Consider the following 24,647-nt stretch of genomic DNA (forward strand, 5'->3'; position numbering starts at 1 on the left):
GCATCTAAGCCAAAGTGGGTCAAGATAGAAACTGAAGGCAGATGGAGCAGGGATTGCCGTGGCAACAATCAACTTGGAAATCCACTGGGGTATCTCAAGACCTATCAGTAGGTCCCTATTGTATAAATTATATTGAGTAAGTCTTATGTTTATATGGATAGACACCTTGTTTAACCTTTTGTTGTGCATGATACTGAAAAATCAAATCAAAATCAATTCAGAATCTATTTAAAAGTAGTAAAATGTACTGGAAAGACATATAAGGAAAATGGTAATGGTGGTTGCTTCTAGAAAGAACCTTGAAGTCATGAGTGGAAAACTTAAATTTTATCATTAATTCTTCTGTAGAGTTTTAAAGAAGATATATATGTGTATTTATATATACACACACATATATATGTACGTATATATATATCTATATATATATATCCATGTATTGATTTTTCAAAAGCTAGAACTCATATTCAAAAGCTAGAACTCTGCTAAATTTGTAAAGCTTTTCCTGGTTACTCCAGCCCAAAGGATATCACTCACCTATAAATTTTCTCTCATGGTCAGAATGATTTACATACCATGACTTTGCTTTGAGTAATGTCTTGATCTGTTAGTTTAGTCTTGAGCGGGTTTTTAACTTCTCATGTGAGTGTTTTGTCTCACCATTTAGATTGCAGATTGCTGAAGGACAAGGACGGCAAGCATCTTGCTCTCAGTTGTTTCCCCACAACCTAAGATAAAAAATACCACGTAATTGAAGAAGTGTGAAATACAGCATTTGTATGGCAGAAAAAGGCTGTATGTGTGTCAAAGGTCTGCAAGCATTCTACGTAGCTTTGCCCCATCCTTCCAGTTTGTAGTTACCCTCAGTACAACTATTGAGTATCTTGTCAACATCCAATCTCTATATATGCTCATCCTCGTGGAACTAAGTTGCAGTGAGTATTACTACATCTTAAAGAAGGATCCAGTTATTTGCAACTGATTAAATGAGATATAACCTAAGTACAAAATGTAAAGAACAAATGTGTGGGGTTACTTTTGTTGTAAATGAAGAAATCCAACACAGCTGGATTTTTATCTCAATACAATGAAATTTGATATTTTAAATGAACTTATGTTGAAGATGTGTCCACCTGCCTCTACACACACACACACACACAGAGTCCTCATTCACATGGTAATTTTTATTAAGATAAAAAATATTTAATATCTGATGGGAAATGCTGGAGACAAGAATATAGCATATACAAGAAAAAAATTAACTTCAGCAAATATTTATCAGGTATCTGTTATGTGCCTATCATAAAAGCATTGGTTTTTCATGGTGGAAAGTCCTCATTCCATGGCCAAAATCACTCAAGAAAATAAAACGTACAAATAGGTTTTTTAGTTTAAAGGTAATGACATTGGGAGAGAAGCTGGCTCTGGTTGAGAGAAAAACATTTGGAGAAAACAAATTATATTTCTCATCATTCTCCAGGCATCTGATAATTAATATTATATTTCTTGTCTGTACATTTAAAAGCATAAAGAATTACTGGATAATTTATCATTGGATAGTTAATCCAATGATTGTTCAAATACTACTTGGAAAATTATGCAGTGCAATGAGCACTCCCATAAAGGCATTTAAATGGTATCTGAGATCTCCATATTTTGGAAAAAACTAAACAGGGGCCAATGTCTAAACCCTGGAAGAACAATGGACAAATTATTCAAAGTTCTATTGTGAGAGGGATAACTTGGTAGTCAGATGTCAACAATAGGGCCTTATGCCTTGATTATAATTGTCTGTGTGTGACAATATTGACTGAGCCAGGCGGCTGCTAGGCAGGATAAGTGTATGAAGGTATAATACTCTTAGAAAATTTCAACCTTATTAGCATAATTGCTCTGATGAAGACTGAAGAGCTTATTTAACATAACTGACTAGAGTAGACAATAGATGCATAATCAGTGTCCTAATGATTGAATTAATGAGCCCCAATTGTTTGTCCTTACTGTAAGGAGTCCTCAGCTATGAAAAAGACATTTTGCTGAAAGAGTCTGACAATTGTGTTAGCTGATGAGTGGCCAGAATGTAATTAATGATGGGAGAGAGACAATTACTACTGGGTTCTAAAGACTGCAATTGTGACTTTCAAGGGGTGAATTACATAGCTACATAGAAGTTTCATATCAGCTCCTCCTTGCCTTCATACAGTAATGGAGCCTGATCAATGCTCTTATTTTGCAGCTAAAGAAACCAAGGCCCAGGCTTTTCCAGAGACCCATGACCACTTTGTGTCAGGGGTTATACACATAGTGTCTTACCTTTCCTGCTCTGATACTGCCCACTGACTCTTTGACCTGTCCCTGATCTACAGCCTCACCTATGCCTTTGCTACTCTCTTCAATCTCCCTTTTACCTTCTATGCATATGTCCAGACCAACTATTTCACAGCTAAAATGGGGCAAATTTCCTCTCTCCACCTAAACCCCAACACTAGACAAATATGTCTATCTCCACATCTATTCTCCCAGGCACCTCCTGTGGAAGACCTGCTCCTCCTTCTGGAAGAGGCTTTTTCGTCTACCTATTCTCTGTTCCCTTGACCACCCAGTCTAGATTAGAACCGCCCGCTCCACACACGCATTCCAGTCACACTATCATATCACCTTTTAAAAGTTTTCTTTAAAACTCTTTATCATTATCTAGAATTATCATGTCCACTATTTCTGTACTGTGACTTATTATTTGTCACTTCTCCCTGCTGAATGTAAGCTCTTTAAGAGCAGGAAACATGTCTGTTTTGTTCACCAGAATATTCCTACTGAAGCATGTCTATTTTGTCCACCATATTATCCCTACTTCAAGCATACCTGGAGGCACTCAATACATATTTTTGAATGGATCGATAATTTTCCCTCAAGCTCAAAGCATGTGAAAAATAAACTCATCATCTTCTGTTTTCCTTTCTGGGTGTGTTTTAGCCCAGTTCCCTAGAAAACAGACCCTGATGCAAGGATGCTGGTCCTTTCTTTAGGAGATATTATCCCAGGGCAGGAACAGGGAAAAGGCAAGGAAGAATGGAGAGCTATGCACAGGGATGCATTACTGTGCTGAACACTGCTTCATGGAAAGACTTGAGGAGATACAGCCAATCTCTTGACAGCTGCAACCACTTGGCCAGACAGATAATATGGAGGACTCATGCCTTGGAACATTCAAGGAAGAGAGGAATTTTATCTTTGTCTCCTGTTTCTTTGTCATTGGTCAAAGCTTGTCCCACAGGGAGCTAACTTTCCCATACTTCCCAGTTGTGTTATCCATATTCTTTGATAGTCACTCAGAAAGCAGGTCCCTGCCCTGGAGTTCAGAAGTGGTGGGAAGAGACTGTTGGTATGTGGCTGGTCATCCTTGGGCTGTCAAACCACAAGGGACTTAACTAAGTCGCTCATGGTGGCAGCTGAGACAGGAGCAAGAGGCCCAAAAAGCCTGAGAAGACACATAAACGGGGCCTAATGTAGAGTACTTGTTACCACAACAATGGTAGGAACAGGTCTGTTTGATTCGCTGCATTGTATCAGCACCTCCCGCAATAAGTGATGATTAAATGTTTGTTGAAGGAATGCATGCATAAATGGCATCACCATCTCTTGATTTACTTAAGCCAAAATCTTGGAGTCATCTGTGATCTTCCTTCTTAATTCCTATATTGAGGACAAAAATTCCTCTACCTCCTTAATATATCTCAGATCTAATTCCTCTTGTTCAAGCTCACTGCCTTGATTCATAACTTTAGCATCTTTCATTGTAATGCTTGCTATAGCTCCTTAATTGGTCTTCCCGTCTCTGGTATTCCTCTCCTCCAATTCTTTCTCTTTCCTGGCAGAATTTTCTAAAAATTATAGTGTGTTTTCTTTTCTTTTTTCTTTTTTTTTTTGTGGTATGCGGGCCTCTCACTCTTGTGGCCTCTCCTGTTGCGGAGCACAGGCTCCGGACGCGCAGGCTCAGCGGCCATGGCTCACGGGCCCAGCTGCTCCACGGCATGTGGGATCTTCCCGGATCGGGGCACGAACCCGTGTCCCCTGCATCGGCAGGCGGACTCTCAACCACTGCGCCACCAGGGAAGCCCTATAGTGTGTTTTCTGAATGCAAATCTGATTATGTCACTATGTTGATTAAACTGATAGTTTGTTTGAAAGGATCGAATCAAGACTCTTTAGCGTAACCCAAAAGATCCTTCACAATCTGTCCTAGGCTAGTCTCTTTAGCTTTACACCTCACCACTCCCCACCTTGTCCTTATATCCCAGCCAGACTGAAATCCTGGCGTTTTTCCCAATACACCATGCTCTCCCATTCCTCAGTGCCTATGCTGTGCTCTTTGTTCTGCCTGGAATACATTTGTGCCTGAGGAACCTCTACTCATACTTCAAAACGCTGTTTCCAGGTAGCTGCCTTCATCCACTGATCAATCCATCCCCCACCCACTCACCCATGCAAGATTCATTGTAACTTTCAAGTTTCTTAGTTGCAAGCAGCAGAAGAAACTGACATTGCTGACTTAAGGAGAGAGGCAGTTTGTGAAAGGGTATTGGGTGGCTGACAAAATTGCTGGGAAGTCTGCAGAAACAGGCTCCGACAGTAAGCAAGAGCAAGGAAGTCTAGGCAGCAGCTAGGATCACAACCAACATCACAGCACAACACATTGAAGGAGGTGACCACCACCGTTCAAAACAGGATACCTCAGCTTACACTTCCAGTTCAGTAGCACTGGACACAGGTACCATCCACCATTGGCACTCCCAGCGCTATTGCTCCTGGAAACCAGATGTCACTGCAGTGGCTGTTATTGCCCCCAGAATGGATTCTCCACCAAACCTACTTTGTTTTACTAGGGCTCCCTCTTTGAAGCCTGTGGCGGATCCATTAGGTTTACTAAGCTTAACATACGTTCCTTGCTCGAATTGCAGGCAGGTCTGGGAAAGTAAGGAGCTGACATTTTTTGAGACCTATATTGTTAATGGGATCTGCTTCACTCCAATAATCATTAGATTACCCCCCAGAAAGGAAAGGAGGTCAGATTTTGGGAAACCCCAAATGACAAATGTTCTCAAATTCGCTCAACAAATAAATTGGCATCTGCCCGTACTGGATTCTCTTTGAGGCACTAAGGATACAAAATTGACTGAGGTGCCTATACCCACTGGGATGTATAGTCAAAAAGACAAAAAATAACAAGTGTTGGCAAAGATGTAGATAAATTGATGGGAGGAATGTAAAATAGTGGACTTTGGAAAACAGTCTGGCAGTTCCTCAAAAGATTAAACAGAGTAACTATATGACCCAACAATTCCACTCCTAGGTGTATACCCAAGGGAAATGGCATCATATACTCACTTAAAAACATACACAATTGTTCATAGCAGCGTTATTCATAAGAGCCAAAAAGTGGAAACAAAGACCTGTCAACTGATGAATGGACAAAGTGTGGCATACCCATGCAATGGAATATTATTTGGCCATGAAAAGTAATGAACCGCATGGATGAACCTTGAAAGCATTATGCTAAGTGAAAGAAGCCAGTCACAAAGGGTCACATACTGTATGATTCCATCTATATGAAACATCCAGCATAGGCAAATCTGAAAGGATAGAGAGTAGATTAGTGGTTGGCTAAGTCTGAGAGCCGAGGTGGATAGGATAGGGACTAACTGCTAATGGGTACAGAGTTTCTTGCTGGAGTAACAAAATGTTCTAAAATAGATTATGATGTTGACTGTACAAATCTGTGAATATACTAAAAACTATTGAATTGTATCCTTTAAATGGATGAATTGTGTGGTGCGTCTCAATAAAGTTGTTTTTGAAAAAATGACTTAGATAGAAAAGGCTCTCTTTCCTCAAGGAGCTGAAATGCTTGTGGGACAGCAAACAAGCAGGAAACAATACAACTTACCGGTCAGCCTCTTCCTCACTCCTACGTCTTCTTTCTTTATTCCTCAGCAGGGAATAGATCCCCTCCTCCCTGTCACAGGACTTATTATATTTTTTATCCTCTTTCTCTGAAAAGTGAGATCCTTGAGGTAGGGTATGTGTCTTTGAACTTTAAGTCAACAGGGCTAGACGCAGTGCCTGGCATATAGTGGGCTTTTAATAATTGCTTGTTGAATGGTGAATAAATGACAGGACTAGATAAATAGCCAGGACTAGAATGAGGGTGTCCTAAGTCCCAGATCAGCACTCCTTCCAGTTACATTGGTGCCTGAAATGAAGACTCCCTAAATCGGACGGCCAGCCAGGAGAAGTCTACACAAAAACAATAGTGCTTTTGCAAGCTGTCAGTTTGCACGTACGCGTTTACCTTTTCCTCTGTACACGTAATTTTGCTCTTTTCTTCCTCATTATGCTTACAGCTTTCCCCCTTGAGTTCATCACGCTGTAGCAGTTTGGCTGGCATCTGTAGCATCATGTAGTTGTGACCCCTCCGCAGTGAATGGGGCTCCCTGGGTTATACACACAGGGGTTCAAAGGCCCAGGTTTTAGAGATTTGGTTTTTCACTTACCAGGAAGCACCAAGTAGAACTCTTACAAGTAACGGTTATTTAGAAAAATATTTTTTTTACAGCCTACTCAGGTGTAACTTTGCAACAAATGCTCTCTACAGTTTTTCCAAAACAGCTTTATTGAGATATAATTCACATACCATGCAATTTGCCCATTTAAACTGTACACTTCAATGGTTTTTAGTATATTCACAGAGCTATGCAGTGATCATCACAATCAAAGTTTAGAACATTTTGTCACCCTCAAAATCAACCTCATACCGTTAGCATTCACTCCCCTTCCTCCCTCCCCTTACCCCAGCCCTAGCCAACCACTAATCTAGTCTTTTGCTTTTATATATTTGCTTTTTGTGGATGTCTCATGTAAGTGGACTCATACAGTATGTGGCCTCTTGTGACTGGCTTCCTTCACTTAACATAAGTTTTCAAGGTTCATCGATGTGGTAGCCCGCCTCAGAACTTCATTCCTTTTCGTGGCCAAATAATATTCCATTGTGTGGCTACGCCACATTTTATTTATCCCTTCATCAGTTGATGGGCATTTGGGTTGTTTCTACTTTTCAACTCTCCTGAATAATGCTGCCATGAACATTCTTATATAAATTTTTATACTACTCTCTAGATCATAACTTTATTCTAAAATTTCCTCTCCCCTTCTGACCAGCTCTAAGTATGCTGTCCATCAGTCTACAAGATTCTGCCAGGCTTTTTATAAAGGATTATTCATGGATATTGAAAACTTGGCAAACATACAGCATTGCTGCTATTGGAATTGGCTGCCAATATATAAAATATTTCACTGAACTAATGAAACAATTATCTCTCCAGTGACATTTTGTGACTTCTGTTCAACGATGCCAAGGAGCCAAGTTTTCCATTCATTCAGCAGAGCTATGTGTTCCTGGAAAATCAACCCTGTATTAGGGACTGTGCACTGTGCTGGGAAGAGAAGGAACAGGACACAGTCCTTGTCCTGCAGGATCTGTTAATATTCTGTGGAGGAGGCGGTTTACTGGGTTTGGTCAGGGTAGGCTTCCCAGAAGAAGAGGCAACTATAGCTAAGATAATACTGACAGGAGTTAGCCAGGCAAGGAGTCAAGAAAGTGAAGGAAAGCAGATGTGCTGAGGCCCGGATGTGAGAGGAGCATGTCTGCGTGGGAAGGAGGAAGAAAAAGAGAGAGAAAGGAGAGGGCATGAGGAGGTGGGGAAAGAGGTGACACTGAACAAGAATGCCAAGTAAAGAAAAGATCACCACTTGAAGGAGAAGGGTTCAAAACTCAGCAGAAGTAAGCAGTCGATGTTTGACCCTCTTAAAAAAAAACAAACACAAGAGCTTGTTGAAAAACATACACTATGAAAAAGAATTCATGATTTGTTATTTTTCAATCTTCTTATTAGAAGCAAATATGTTTCCTTTTTTTTTTTTTTTTGCGGTATGCGGGCCTCTCACTCTTGTGGCCTCTCCCGTTGCGGAGCACAGGCTCCGGCCGCGCAGGCTCAGCGGCCATGGCTCACGGGCCCAGCCGCTCCGCGGCATGTGGGATCTTCCCGGTCCGGGGCACGAACCCGTGTCCCCTGCATCTGCAGGCGGACTCTCAACCACTGCGCCACCAGGGAAGACCCCGCAAATATGTTTCCTTTTAATCAAAATTTTCAAATTTGGTGCCAACTTGTAATAACAGTAATGTGTTAAATTGTTATATTTTATCATTTAATAAATATGGATTTAGACCCTCCTATATACAAGAGATTACTCTGATCTCTGTGGCTATAAAATGTTTCCTAACGCTTGGTTCTTCACTTGCAGGTATTAAATGGTAAATCAAGGAAGACATGAAGAAAGTGAAAACAACCACAAAGATATTTTATATATCATATATATTTAATGAATTACTTATTTAGAACAACAAGCACTACAAAATAATTCAAAAGAGTCTCAGTACTAATCTCTCTCCTTAGCACAATTATAATTAATACAATTTTTTAAAGAGAGCCCTATACCAAGAGGCCTTCAACGAAGAGTCTTTCAAATAACTTTGCTTTGGAAATCTTTGCATCCTCTGGTGCAATTCAGGGTGGAACCATGGGAGTGTAATAAATACACATTTATTAAGCATTACAGGCAAAGCACTATCCTGTGAAGGAAACGCACCTGCTGGAGTAGGCGTGGAGGGCTGTTTGCCGTTTTCAGTAACATAGGAGCTGAGACTTGCGGGAGGTGAAGGAGCCAGCCATGTGGAGATCTGGGGAAGGAGGCTCTCAGGCAGTGGGAAGAGTGAGTGCAATGGCCCTGGGGCAGGAGCATGCCAGGCAGGCCAGTTAAGGCACAACAAGGAGGGGCAGAGTGAGCAGGGGGAGAGTGGGGAAAGGGTGGGGGTGAGGGGGTCAGGTAGGGGCCGTTTTAGGGACTGTGACTCTTAATCTGAGTAAGATGAGGATTTCTGGCATATGCAGCTGTGAGGTTGCAGGTGTGGAATAAAGCGATAGTAGGATTAGCCAGGGTTGGGCTTTTGCCACATGAAAATAAAGAATTGGGAGAGGGGCAAAGGAATGAGGAGTAATTACAATGCTGAATTCTTCCACTTATCATTGTTGTGTAACCAGCCACCTCAAAACACAGCAGCATGAAACAACCGCAGATCCTGTGTGTCAGGAATTGGGGCAGGACACAGTGAGGATGGCTTTCCTGTATTCTACGACGTCTGGGGTCTCAGCTGGGAAACCCGAGGGCTGGAGGGCGGGCTGATCCCTCTCATGCTGGCATCGTGTGGACGTATCTTCACTCCCATGTCTGGCGGGTCACGCTGACTGCTGGCCAGCACACCTACACACATGGTCTCTTCATGCGGCCCAGCTTCCTCACAGCCCAGCAGCCTAAAGGGCCTCTCAAGGCTCCCAAAGTGAAGGTCCTGAGAGAAAGTGGAAGCTGCCGGTGTCTTAAGGCCTGAGCCTGGAAATTGGCACAACGTCACTCCCACCATGTTCTACTGGTCAAGTAGTCACAGAGCCCAGATTCAAGGAGAAGGGACTTAAGTGGCAAAGAAGAATCATGTTTAAAATACAGGACCAATTGAACTCATTTAAAGAGAGAGAGTGGTTATAGGGCGAGAAAAGGCCATAGGAACGTACTTGGAGAATACTCTATAATTTGGAAGTAAGAAATGTGAAGAGAATCTGGCCAAGAGGAGTATGATGGTAGTAGAAAAACCAGGAGAATACGATGATTGTTTCAAGAAAAAAGGAATGATCCACTGAGCCTAGTGTTGCTGATTGATAGGTCTGAAACATAAGCCTGAGAAGTGACCTTGGACATGGCAAGGTGGAGAATATTGATATTGTGACAATGGCAGGTTTAGTAAAGCTGTGGGGATGAAAGTCTGATTAGATTGGGTTGAAGATAGAATGGGGCAGAGAAAGTAAGGACAGCAAATATAAGACATGTCGTTTGAGTTATTTTGTAAAGAGTAATAGAAAAATAGAACAGACCGGTGAAGGGAGATGCAGGTTAAAGGAGGATAAGATGGAACATATAAGATTTTATAGGCTGAAATGAATGATCTAGTAGACATGGGGATATAATGGTACAGGACAGAGAGGATACTGGTGGGACTGATGTCCTTGAGTTGGTGAGAGTGGATGGGACCTTGTGCACAGTGGAGTGTTTAGCCTAAAATGGCAGCATGGATGGTCCACCTGATGCATACATTCTCCACGGGCGTGAACGCTGGTTCTTACTCTCTTTATGTCTAAAGCTCAGACATACATATAGTACATAAACAGATATACAGTATATCTGTGGGATTAATATTTCATGGGGGCACAGTTAGGGGAAAATATATCTAATAAAAACTCCTTAAGGAGCATGGTGATGAAAAAAGATTGAGAAATACTGATCTATTATAACTGAAAAGAAGACAGAGCACATGAATAGATACTAGGTGTTCGGATGCCATGGTAAGAAACGTGGAAGCTCTCTCTGATAACATCTATATTCTTAGTGAAATAGGAACAAGAAGAATCAAATATGAGGAGATAAAAGGGAGTTTTGCAGGTTTGACAGGGGATGAAAAAGTTTGAAATTGATGTTTTGGAAGTTAGAAGGAATTAACTAATGATTCACTTTATGTTGGTGGACATTTTAATGTGAGACCCACTGGTGCATTTGTATGCTTTTCTTCAGCCACATTCAGCAGCTCAGTTCAAGCAGAGATTGGGCAGGGATGTATCCAAAAGAGTGACTATATCCATCATCGATGTCCCACTCAATCCCAGTGGTCCCCATAACTGAATGTTATCGGGTTTTACACCAAGCACCTGCAACTCTCCATCTGAGAACTTCCTGTTGGCCTGTGTTCCAGCCAGGCCAGAAGTGCTGGGAAGCCAGTGCCCCCAGGAGTAATCTTCAGCCAGTGTTGGATGGGATGCCCCCAGTTTCCTTGCCCCTGGGTGGGACAGGGGAGAATAACCCCTGATGAGTGCTCTGCACACCTGCTCAAAAAATGCCATTTATTCAGTTCCTTCCCTTCTGTTTCTGACACCCCTATACCCCTACTAATGCTTTCTGAGATCACTTCCCAAATATACTACTCACACTCAAATCCTTATATGAGGGTCAGCTTCTGAGAGAACCAAACCAGGACAATGACAAACCATAGTTTTTAAGCCATGTAATGAGAGAATTAAGGACATGATGTAAGGGGTGGGAGAAAAAGGGTTGAAAGACAGTGAAAGGTAATAGGACCAATGGCTTTCAGGACCCAATGAGATCAAAGAATGTTGGAGTCAGGGCACCAGACATAGTGATTATGAGATTATGAAGTTATTGGTGAAGACAGAGTTTAAGGTATGACCATGGGGATGTGTGACTTGGTGGGGTGGAGAGTAAGACCATTGCAGGTAAAGGATCAAGGAACTGAGAGGCCAAAGACGAGGCAAAATCACATATGGAAGAATGATTATCTTTTACTTGCCTTCTGCCTCTCCCATAGAGTTATGCAGAAGATTAAATAATATAATCCACCTAAAGGTGTTAGTATAGGGTTTGGCACATGATAAGTGCTTAATAAATGTCAGTAGAGGCCCACAGTGGTCAGTAGAGGCACGTGATCCAAACCACACCAGTCAGTCCTTCCCAAGGAGTGTTACAACTCAATCCATTGAAGAAGTGCTCTCTTTCCTCTTTGGTTGTGAGGTTGGAAAGTTGCAGCTGCCTATGGCAACCTACACTGCCCCGCTGAGAGAAAGAAGGAGTTAGCATAACACAAAGACTGAAGCAGAAAGCACATGGAGAGAGGATCCTGGCAGTTTGATTCCCAAGAGTCAGTTCTCTCTACAGCTAGATTTACCCTCCCTTCTTTACAATGATTGTTTGGTTTCAATAAAACTTTTGTAAAAACTTTCATTTTGGGAAGCAACCTAAGTGTCCATCGACAGATGAATGGATAAAGAAGATGTGGCACATATATACAATGGAATATTACTCAGCCATAAAAAGAAATGAAATTGAGTTATTTGTAGTGAAGTGGATGGACCTAGAGTCTGTCATACAGAGTGAAGTAAGCCAGAAAGAGAAAAACAAATACCATATGCTAATGCATATATATGGAATCTAAAAAAAAGCATGGTTCTGATGAACCTAGGGGCAGGACAGGAATAAAGACACAGACGTAGAGAATGGACTTGAGGACACGGGAAGGGTAAGTGTAAGCTGGGACAAAGTGAGAGAGTGGCATGGACATACATACACTACCAAATGTGAATTAGATAGCTAGTGGGAAGCAGCCACATAGCACAGGGAGATCAGCTCTCTGCTCTGTGACCACCTAGAGGGGTGGGATAGGGAGGGTGGGAGGGAGATACAAGAGGGAGGAGATATGGAGATATATGTATATGTATAGCTGATTCACTTTGTTATAAAGCAGAAACTAACACACCATTGTAAAGCAATTATACTTCCATAAAGATGTTAATTAATTAATTAATTAATTAATTAACAAAAAAACCCACTTTCATTTTGGATTTCCCCGGTGGTCCAGTGGTTAAGACTCCACGCTTCCAATGCAGAGGGCTTGGGTTTGATCCCTGGTCGGGGAACTAAGATACCACATGCGGTGGAGTGGCTAAAAAAAAAAAGAAAAGAAAAACACTTTCATTTTGTTTTGCTTCAACTAGTTCGAATGGACTTTCTATTGTTTGCAACAATAATAAAAGAATAAAATAATAAGGGAATTCGCCTCTTGCCTCACTCTGGCCACAGTGACCTGATGCATTGTTCATACATGGAGATCTTTCAGAGCCCAGTGAGGAGGAAGTATGATGAGATTTGAAGAACATCTGACTAAGGCTCATACCTGAGTTTGTCTCAACTCTGCCATTTGCCAGCTGAGCATCATGCCTTGGAATTTCATTGAGAAACTCTCTAAGAGTCAGCCTTGCTAATTTAGGTTGTAGCCAAGCTGTTGGCTGCATTATCTACCTCGACTCACACAGGAGATGATGCACACGGAAGAAATTTATTTTAGAATTTTTTGCCAGAAAAAACTTTACTTCTCTCAAAGAATTGACAGGGTTTTAAAGAGAGAACTACGTAATCAATTGTTTGTTCACTTTAGCTCTCCTGGAAGCTCAGAGTCAAAAATACAGCTCAGCATGGATGAACTTATAATCTGCATGTGTGAATTTTATATTTTCCTCCTAATCCTAGTATTCTATTCTAGTCTATATTTTCCTTAAACCTTATTTATATTTTACATGTGTTATATAAAAATTCCTCAAATTATTTATGGAATAAAGTATAAATAAATAAGTACACATGCTAGCGTTCAATCTGCAGAATATCCCTTCCCCTCCTTACTGTAAAATAATGGAGTTAAAATTTCCAGTGGAGATGGCAAATTCTGAAGCACCCATTTTACTCCAAAGTAGAGCAGTAATAGTTGACTATAAAAAATAAAACTAAAATAACACAGCCAGGTTCAAAAACAAGTTAAAAATCTCCATAACCCAGAAACAATAGAAACATCAGGCAATAAAAAGGGCTGAAGCCACAGCTTGATGGCCTTCTGGTCTAGAGGCAGTAGCCATGGCTAGCGTTTCAACTCCTGCAGAATAATGAGGACCAAATGTGCTCCACATGAGATGGAGTACTGAAGTCAGGAACACTTACCTGACCGTGAAGGGAAGCTGAAAAAGAAATCTGTGCTGACTAATGTGTGAGCTTATAGCTTTTATAAAGGCAGGAGGGAAGTCTAGGGAGGTAGGAGACAGAAACACAGGCCCACAACCAGGAACTAAAACAAGCTGCTCACTGGCCTGGTGACTGGATCTAACGCATCCTCAGTATCATTATAGGGCAGGAAACCCAACCACATATATATAAGACCCACATTTTCAAGACCTAGATTGAGATACTGGGGTTAGGGTGGGGGAAAACATAAGAAGCAATCACAAACATACTAAATAAAGAAGGGAGAAAAAGAAACAAATATCCCTCTCAAAATGAGTTTACAAACTAAAATTACTGCAAGGCATTTGAAGAAATTTAAGGCTAAGAAGACTACAATCATAATCAGTAATGAAAATACAAATTTGCTCCATTAGAAATACATTTTAGAGGCTATTTTGAAAAAGACTTAAACATAAGTATTTTAGCATGCTAAAATCACATCCATAAAAAGAAAGACGGAAAAACAAACAAGCAAAAACAAGAACAGCTATACATGGCAAGAAGAATTGATTTAAAAATTTGAAATAAAAATATAGACTTTGAAATTAAAAACTTAATAGGCCACTTGGTACTTTTAAAGAATGAATTAGTAAATTTGATGACAGTATCACAAAATTCTCTCAGAATGCAGCACAGAACACATAAAAAGTTTTAAAGAATAGTTAAGAAATGTGGAGAATAAATTGAGAAACTACACAATACATCTAATAAAATTTCCAGAAGAGAAGAACACAGGGAATGAAGGAGAAACAATAATTGAAGAAGTGGTAGCTGAAAATTTACCAGAATTAAGGTATGATACATGTTCTTGGTTTGCAAGTATGGAATATCAAGGAAGAGAAATAAAATTAAATCCACACCTGGATACTTTACAGTAAAACTTCAAAATATCAAAAAATGAAAAAAAATTAAGAATTGTTAGAGATAAAGATAGATCACCTAAAACTAAATGACAGTTAGACTAATAGCATGCTTCCTGTTGGCAACAATACAGGCCAAAAAACAATGGAATAATATCCTCAAAATGCAAGAAACTATATTTGGTGAGCCTGAATTTTATGCTTAGCTAAACTGTCATTCACGATGCACAAAATAGAAACACACCCACATAATCTGAGAGAGTTTACCATCTACAAATCCTACTAAAAGAGGATATTGAAACTTTTTAATTTAAGGAAGTAAAAAATGAAGATGAGAAAGAAAAAAGGAAGAAAATATTAAAAGAAGGAGAAGCAAAGGCATGGAATACAGGCATACTGTGGAAATGTTATGGATTCAGTTCAAGACTGATAAATAAAGGGGAGATCACAATTAAGTGAGTCACACAAATTTTTTGGTTTCCCAGTGCATTTAAAAGTTATGTTTACACTATACTGTAGTCTATTATGTGTGTAATAGCATTATATCTAAAAATAACAGTGTACATACCTTAATTTAAACACCCATTATTGCTTAAAAAATGCTAACCATCATCTGAGCCCTCAATGAGTGGTAGTAGTAACATCGAAGATCACTGATCACAGATCACAATAACAAATATGATAATATTGAAAAAATTGGAAATATTGCAAGAATTACCAAAATGTGACACAGACACAAAGTGAGCAAATGCCGTTGGAAAAATGGTGCTGATAGACTTGCCAATAGAATTATTCTGTACATGGTTGCCACAAACCTTCAATTTGTAAAAAATGCAATATCTTTGAAGCACAATAAAATGAAGTGCAACAAAATGAAGTATGCCTATGCAAGAAAAAATGGTGAGTACAGAATGAGAATGCATGTTTGCATAAATTTAAGTAATACTGACTGTAATAAGAATAAAGATAACTGATTATATACATTTACAAAGGGAGGGTAAATTAATATTCTAAACAATAATTAGAAGATTGCAGGCACAGTGTGCAATAGCTAAAGTGTATTCATGCTATCATGATTTTTAAAGAAGGGTAGAAATATTGAATAATTAGTTAAATACATACAAATTAAATATTTAGAGTAATCACTTTAACAAATAAAAATAATATCTATAGCTTCTCAAAAAGGGGATTTAAGAATGGGAATATAGAAAATTTTATCTATATACAGAAGTCTGGAATGGAGACAAAGAAATAAAGAATATGGTAAACAGAAAACACAAATTAAGATGGTAGAAAGAAATATATTAACAATTTTAATATATAGAAAAGGATTAAATTCACATAATAAAAGGCAGATTATCAGATTGGATTTAAAAATCCATCTAAATGTTGCTTATAAGACATATCTAAACAAAACCATATAGAAAAGTTAATAAAAGGATGGAAAAAATATACCATGCAAATACTATCCAAAAGAAAATAAGGATAGTAGTAATCTAAAAAGAATATATAATATTCATAAACGTGTTCACCTAACCACATAATGTTTAAATATACAAAATAAAAACGGATACATTTATAGAGAGAAATTGACAAATCTACAATCACAATGTAGAACCTTAACCTGCCTCTTTTAGAAATTGTTATGTCAAGCAGACAAAAAATTAGAAAGGATATAGAGATTTGGAATAACAATGGTAAGAAATATGACCCAATAGATTGTTTAGAAAACCCTGCTGGTTGAGAGGTTGGTTAACAGGCTCTTTGGGAGACGACTAAAGCAAAAACTCATAGGCTTGAGGTCTGGGACATGGCGGCATCCTTAACCAGCAAGCCCGGGCCTACAAATTCTGAATTCAAGGGCAGGGTCCCAGAGGTGCCCATTGTAGGACTGGGATTTAGTAGGGGGGGAAAGCTCAAGACATGGGCTCCTACCTTGACTGGGCCACTTTGGGCAAATCACTTTGAGCTTTCTACTTCAGTCCTACAAAACAGAGATAATAATAAAACATACATCTCTGGGGTTTGTAATGAGGATCAAGTTAATGGCTATAAAGAACTTAACAAAGTTCTTGGCACATACTAAGTGCCTGCTGTGTGTAAAGCATGATGATAGTTGTAAGAATTACAAAGGCAGTGACATAGAACCTACCTTTAAATGTGCAAGATGATGATGTCCAGCAACAATTTACCAGGGATTTTGCTGCATCACTTAGCCAGACAAGAACGTGCTTTGGTATCAGACACACCCAGCTCCATAATTTTCTATGTGCCCTTTTTCCGACTCTGTTAAACCGACGTAATAATAGCGCTTATCAAATTGGATTTTGGGGAGAAATAATCGGAATAATACATTAAGCATAGTGTTGGACACATCAAAAATATTCAGTAAGTAGCTACTAATATTACCTGTAGGAGTCAGTAAATAACTGTTGCCATTAATAAGATTAATAAAATTAAAAAGTAGAAAATGATGCAGAGTTAAGATAAACGAAGTTGAAGAAAAGACAAAAGATTTTAGCTGGAAAATGTACTTCAATGTACCCAAGTCCAGAATGACAGCAGGAGCAATATGAGTTGGCACTAGAAAAATATTTATCTCCCCTTAGGCTAACGTTCTTATTTTTTTTTTCGGTACGCGGGCCTCTCACTGTCGTGGCCTCTCCCATTGCGGAGCACAGGCTCCGGACGCGCAGGCTCAGCGGCCATGGCTCACGGGCCCAGCCGCTCCGCGGCATGTGGGATCTTCCCGGACCGGGACACGAACCCGTGTGCCCCTGCATCGGCAGGCAGACGCTCAACCACTGCGCCACCAGGGAAGCCCCTAGGCTAACATTTTTGATGTGATATAGGATTATCAAATTTAATCAGTCATTGTTTTTAATTCCCCCTTAACAATGGCCACATCATAGTTCTCTTCCAAGAGCCAACTGATAAAAGCCTGTAATTAAGGATCTTACTTGGATTGCAAAATCAGTGAGAAAAACCTGTCATTTTCTGATGAGGGAAGTCAGATACCAAATAATTCCTGAAGATTAATCTTAATTTTCTAACACAGATTATCGCATTTCCTATGTTACCAGTGCTTTCACATTATTAATTTTGCTCTTTTGGTTTTACAACACCTTTCTAAAATAAGTCTGGGTACATAGGATTTTCCCTATTTTTTAGAAGAATAGACAGAGGTAGAGAGAGTTCAAGTACCCATCCTAAGGCAGCTATCTAGTTAGAATCTCTCTTTTTTTTTTTTTTAACATCTTTATTGGAGTATAATTGCTTTACATTGTTGTGTTAGTTTCTGCTGTATAACAAAGTGAATCAGCTATACGTATACTTATATCCCCATATCCTCTCCCTCTTGTGTCTCCCTCCCACCCTCCCTATCCCACCCCCTAGGTGGTCACAAAGCACCGAGCTGATCTCTCTGTGCTATGTGGCTGCTTCCCACTAGCTATCTATTTTACATTTGGTAGTGTATATATGTCCATGCCACTCTCTCACTTCGTCCCAGCTTACCCTTCCCCCTCCCCATGTCCTTAAATCCACTCTCTACGCCTGCGTGTTTATTCCTGTCCTGCCCCTAGGTTCTTCAGAACCATTTTTTTTTTTTTTTTTAGATTCCATATATACGCGTTAGCATACTGTATTTGTTTCTCTCTTTCTGACTTACTTCACTCTGTATGACAGATTCTAGGTCCATCCACCTCACTACAAATATCTAGTTAGAATTTTATATGATAATATAGAAGCCAAAGAAAATAGGTCGATCAATTCAATGAAGATGCTGCATATGCAGACTAACCATCTAATAAATGAATTGATGTACGTATTCTTTTAACAAATAGTATTTGCCCTGGTTCTGGGAACATATGGAGCCTCAGTCATTGCCCTATCAGAGTAAAGAAGGAGAACAGGAGAAAGAATTTTTTTCAAAGGAGAGAGAAAACAGACAGTAGACTTAGTGGTATAGTGGACAATTAATATTTTGCTTGCCCAGAACATTCCTTTCTCTCTTTTTTTTTAAATTTATTTAATTAATTTATTTTTGGCTGCATTGCGTCTTTGTTGCTGCGTTGCGGTGCGCGGGCTTCTCATTGCAGTGGCTTCTGTTGTTGCGGTGGCTTCTCTTGTTGTGGAGCACGGGCTCTAGGCATGCGGGCTTCAGTAGTTGTGGCATGCGGGCTCAGTAGTTGTGGCTCGCGGACTCTAGAGCGCAGGCTCAATAGTTGTGGCGCATGGGCTTAGTTGTTCCACGGCATGTGGGGTCTTCCTGGACCAGGGCTCGAACCCATATCCCCTGCATTGGCAGGCAGATTCTTAACCACTGCACCACCAGGGGAGTCCTCCTTTCTTCAGGGAACTGTATCTCCCTTCTCTGCAAACTGTTCCTCTTCCACTTATAAGTATCCCACAAGGGCTGCCAGGTTCTTAGATGACCACAGTTGATCAGCCCGGGAGTGGGGGCTATTGACTTAATCTGTGCCAGTCAGGACCCTACCTAGGACCACTAGCAGCCCATATGGCACCTTTGTGGAAATTAGACAAGATGTCCCTTCCTCAGGACACCTTATGGCCGTCTGTGAGGGAATTGTTGAAATCTACGATGTTCATGGTATGAACAGTGCCCCTGAGTTTGTGCAGTAACTTCCTCCAGCAGGAGTTTTGAACTTCAAACTAAAAACAAGATGACAGGCAGTGTCTCTCCAAGAGCAGAGATGATAACAGTCAGGAACCAAGGACAGACATCCACTCTGACACGTGGAGAAGGCTGGTCTGCAGTGAGACACAGTGAAGTCAGTTGGTGGAAAGAAGCCAAATGCAGAGCAGAGGGAGGTGGTTCTAGTCATTTTGGGGCCATGATTCCAATTGTTCCTGGAGGCTCCACTGCATCCCTGCCTCTCCCATTGTTTGGATGTTCAACTCTTTTTATTTTTCCACAACCAAAACATTCCTCTTTTCTGCTTATGCAAGATCCAATAGAATTTTTTGTTACTTGCAACTAATGCAGCTGTGAATTTAATTTCACTAATTTCCACATCCTTCAATTTTAAAAGCTAATGCGAGAGGGCACATTAGCTTTAATCTCGACTTGATCAAGTATGATTTTTACACAAAGGGAAACAGCTCTGTCTCTATCTATTCCAACCCAGTAAGTAGTTTCTCATTCTCTGTCCATGCCTAAACAGAAAATTGCATGTTGGCTGCCCACTTTAATTGTTTGTAATCACTGAAATTTGCAATCCTATCCTGTGGTGCATTACGAGACCTCTCCTCATGGGGCATTCTTTCAGTGTGTTTTGTTGGCAGTAGCTGTAGCAAGTAGAAAATTGGGAAACGTATAAAATCCAGAGGAATATCAATTTTGGCATTTCTTTTCTTCAGTCAGAGTTTTGTTAGACATGTGTAGGGCCCTAGAAAAAATTAAATAGGACTATGGGTTTTACTACTGACCTACAGAGCTCATGCTGTTCCAAGAATCCCTCGCTATCCCCATTGGTGAATTCAAATCTAGGAGGATCAGGGTCCAGTGAGTCTCTTCCCAGAGGGAGAGATGAGGACCACTTACTGTTTAGATGCCCGTATCTTTATTTTTTTTATTTATTTTTTTTGTTGTTGTTTTTTGTTTTGTTGTGGGTTTTTTTTTTTTTTTTTTGCGGTATGCGGGCCTCACACTGCTGTGGCCTCTCCCGTTGCAGAGCACAGGCTCCGGACGCGCAGGCCCAGCGGCCATGGCTCACGGGCCCAGCCGCTCCGCGGCATGTGGGATCCTCCCAGACCGGGGCACGAACCCGAGTGCCCTGCATCGGCAGGCGGACTCTCAACCACTGCGCCACCAGGGAAGCCCCGCCCGTATCTTTAGAAGGCCATCTTCCTCCCAAGTGCACATGACTCTTTCTTATGCTTCTCCTTGTCAGATTGGACTTTAATTTATAGTCACAGCCTACTATGCAGACCAGGAAGATTGAACCTTATTTGTGTACATGCATACACACATCTAATCAAATGCAACCATAAAATCATAAGACTAATTTTAAAACAAACATAGAAGAGCTGAGGTCCATCCTTTTCCCCATCTTCAATGTGCTTCAAAGGTGTGTTTTCTCTTTGGAACAGGAAGGAGTTATTTGGAACCATATTATCTGGCAAATCAAGTATGCAATTTCAGGTTTAAAAAATATTATTAAGTTATAAGACTGATTTTCTATGTGGCTCAAAAGCTGCTTCCAGCTTTTGAAATCAGCAAAAACTTACCAACAATGAAAGCATCCTTAAAATAGTTATGAAATCTTCTAAAGCGATTACTCAGAAGGGGAACCACTCACTTGGATATAAGAGGATGTATATGCTTGCCATTTAAAAGAACTTAAGCGATGAAAAGCATAAACTAATGCATCTGTACCAAATACAGCAACATAAATATTTATGTTTCTAGAATATTCATCAAATGATTCTGGAAAAATTGGCAATTCAGAGGTAGTCAAGTTAGATCTTCACCTTACACTATATCCTAAAATAAATTCCCAATATATTAAAGTGAAAAAGTAAAACCATATAAATTTTAGTGATTAAAAATGTGAATGAGGGCGTCCCTGGTGGTGCAGTGGTTGAGAGTCTGCCTGCCGATGCAGGGGACGCAGGTTGATGCCCCGGTCCGGGAGGATCCCACATGCCGCGGAGCGGCTGGGCCCGTGGGCCACGGCCACTGAGCCTGCGCGTCCGGAGCCTGTGCTCCGCAGCGGGAGAGACCACAACAGTGAGAGGCCCGCGTACCGCAAAAGAAAAAAAAGAAAAAATCTGAATGAAATATAAATGAATATTTTAAATGGTCTTGGGACAGATTTTCTAAGTATAAAATTATGTAAGAAATATAAATGCAAGAATGATATATCTGTCAACATAAAACATAAGACCAAAATACATTTTGTAGAAACATTGTACATTAAATAAAGCAAAGAATTAATACACTTAATATTATATACAGAGCTATTCTAAAACAATAAGAAAATATTTTAAATTTATATAAACATAAGATATGTTTTTCAAAATGCTCAGCCTTCCTAGTCACCAAAAAAATTGCACATTAAAAATTTAGTAACTGGAGTAATATTTCTAAGTATCTGATTATGTCGGGTCTGTGGTAGTTTTTGTTTGTTTGTTGTTGTTGTGCTTAATGGTTCTGTGCATCTGCCTTTCACCAGCCTATGAAATCCATCTGTGTTGGGTTAAGGGGAAGGAGAGGAGCTGGGAGGGGCAGATAGAGTTCTTACTATAAGAAGAAGGAAGAATTAATAATTTGCTTTTGATATCCAAAATAGGTTTGTATAGCATGGAAAAAGTCTTGAGAGACAAACTTTGTCAGAAGAAACAGGATTTCCAAATTTCTGTAGCTCCTATTTAACCAGACTAGGGACTAACCCAGGAAGGCTCAGAGCATGCAATTTCTTCCCCTGTGGAAGAAACTTCCATTTCTGCCCATGATGACTAAACTCTGAGATGGGAAGGCTTCAGGACAAGGAGGATATAATATCAAGACAGCAAGGAGTACAAAGACAGTCCTTTCCTGCTCAAGAGGGAAGGACACAGGAGAAAGACTGATTTTTTTCCTCTCCACTTATGCCAGGTAGACACTTAAAAACATCCAAATAAATTTGGGGGAGCCAAGGACACTGGGGCTAGCAGTTTACTTGCCCAGATGCGACATAGAAAAACCCTACTTGCGGCTACTTCAAGCGCAGAGAGAGGCTGAGGCAGCATGAGCAGGAGATGTGCAGTTAGACAAATCGTGTTCTCTTGGTTCTCCACTGCCAGCTTGCAGCAAGCAAAGGATCCACGTGAAGCCGTTCCCTTGGCAGGGGACGCAGCAGTGCTGACAGGGTCAGGGGACCGCAGAAACAAACTTAAAGACCCCAGCAAAGGATGCTAGCACATCATCCCAAGAGGCCAGGTGGGGGCACGTGCCCTTCAGGTTCAGGTAGCAGATCACTCCAATCCCTGAGCAGCTGCTGCCTAATGGGGAATTGGCTTCTGAAAAGTCTGATTTTGTCAACTGAAAATACGTGTTTAACCAGAGGACACGGGAATATTGTTCACTGGCAAGTCTTAAGGGCTCCCACCATTCAGGGGTGAGGCGCTCGCAAGGACTATCAGAGCACTTTCAAAGCACGATGAAACTACAACTTCTTAACACGGATAAGAGTAACTTGAGTAATCGACCACCCAGCTAACATGGCACCTATATTTCTTTCTTGAGTTTTATTTTTTCTATTATATATTTTGGTATTTTCCTATTTTATTCCATAAAATCATACATTGCCTTTGAAATAAATGAATACAATAAACATTTTTAAAAGATATGTTTTTATTTTAAACAGGAAGAGAAATCTAACAGAACTGAAGAGAATTAAGTAGAAGAAAATCTAGGCTGGTACTTTACCTAAAATTAATTTCTCTAAAGTTATGTACAGCCGGCTCTCGGTATCTTCGTGTTCCACATCTGCGGTAGGTTGAATCCACCGATGCGGAACCCGCAGATACAGAAGGCTGACTGTCCAACGCCTTGTATATAAGGGGCTTGAACAGCCGCGGATTTTGCTATCTGCGGGGGTCCTGGAACCAGTCTCCGGCGGATACCGAGGGGCGACTGGATCCAATAAAAATTCAAAGGTTAACAAAATTGGTCTCCTTAATTTGGTCCCACCTTACTCATATGGGTATCTTCTTTTTTTAATTTTTTTAATTTCAAGATGAAAATGAGTCACCTCCTGAACTGATTTTAATCATCTGTATCGTGGAAGTCCAGTACATCCCTGCCTAATTAAGCATATGCTTACTAGGATTAGCTCTGGAGAAGAGATTTACTGCCTCGCGAGGAGGCTTGCGAGGCTCCAAGCGCCATCTGTGCAGTGAGCTGTGCCTGGAGGAAGGAGAGGGACAGAGATCTGGTGATTCACTGGACCTGATAAAGAGGCCGGTGAGACTCACAGAAAACAGGATATGGTTATTCTCTCGAGGCTTAGCCCAACTCCCCTGTGGTTTCCTTGATATGCTCTCTGATTTCCCAAGACCAACCTTCGGTTTTTATTGCTCTTGCAGTGGTTTTTCCACACATACCCTGGTTCAGACAGAGTGAATTAGGTAATGAACTTGTGAGCTGGTTACTTCTCCAGGAGGCCGAGAGGAACAGAGGGTCTTGCCCAAGGTCACATCACTGGCTGGTGGCAGAATGAGGACCCCACCCGGATGTCACGACTGCTCACCCAGGAGTACAAGAATTCGAGGAAAATGCTCACAGCCCACGGTGACACCACTTGTTTACTTATCAGCGCTCGTGAAACCCTTTACATTTTTATGATCCATTTGAGGGCGGCTTAAATTCAGACTAATCTGATCTCACCCGGAATTCACCACAGATGATTTCTAAACTTGGGCAGGGATGAATTGTATTTAAATAAGAGCCATTCATCTCCCTGGGACCCCCAAAGGCTGCCCTTTTCAGAGCCCCCTGCACCTGCCACTAACTGGGGTTTCTCAGTAAAGCAGCTAAAGTTTGTTTTTGTTATTATTATTATTTTGATAGGTAATACAAGCATATTGCACAGAAGTAAAAAAAATCCTGCCCACCCCCCCCCCAAATCCAGTGGAAAGTGATTCTCTTTCACACACTCAGCCTCTCAGTTTTCCCCAAACACAACTGCTGTTATCAGATTTTTGGGTATCTTTACAGAGCTAGTCCATGAATACACAAGTATATATATAATTTTATATTATATATAGATAATATATATTTTATATTATGTATGTATTTTTATACATTATATTTATAAAATTTTAAAAATGGATGGAGGTTTGCTACTTACACTGTTGCCCCTTGCTTTCTTTGTTTTCACTTGATATTTCTTGACTGCTGTTCCATGTTAGCGCATATGTAACAAGGCAGCTATATTTTCAATGCCAAATATACCTAGTGCTTAAAGATCTACCTCTAAAACCATAATATTCTGTGTTCATTTACAT

The sequence above is a fragment of the Grampus griseus genome (assembly GCF_964374135.1).
Source record: "Grampus griseus genome assembly, chromosome: 12".
Taxonomy (NCBI): Eukaryota; Metazoa; Chordata; class Mammalia; order Artiodactyla; family Delphinidae; genus Grampus; species Grampus griseus.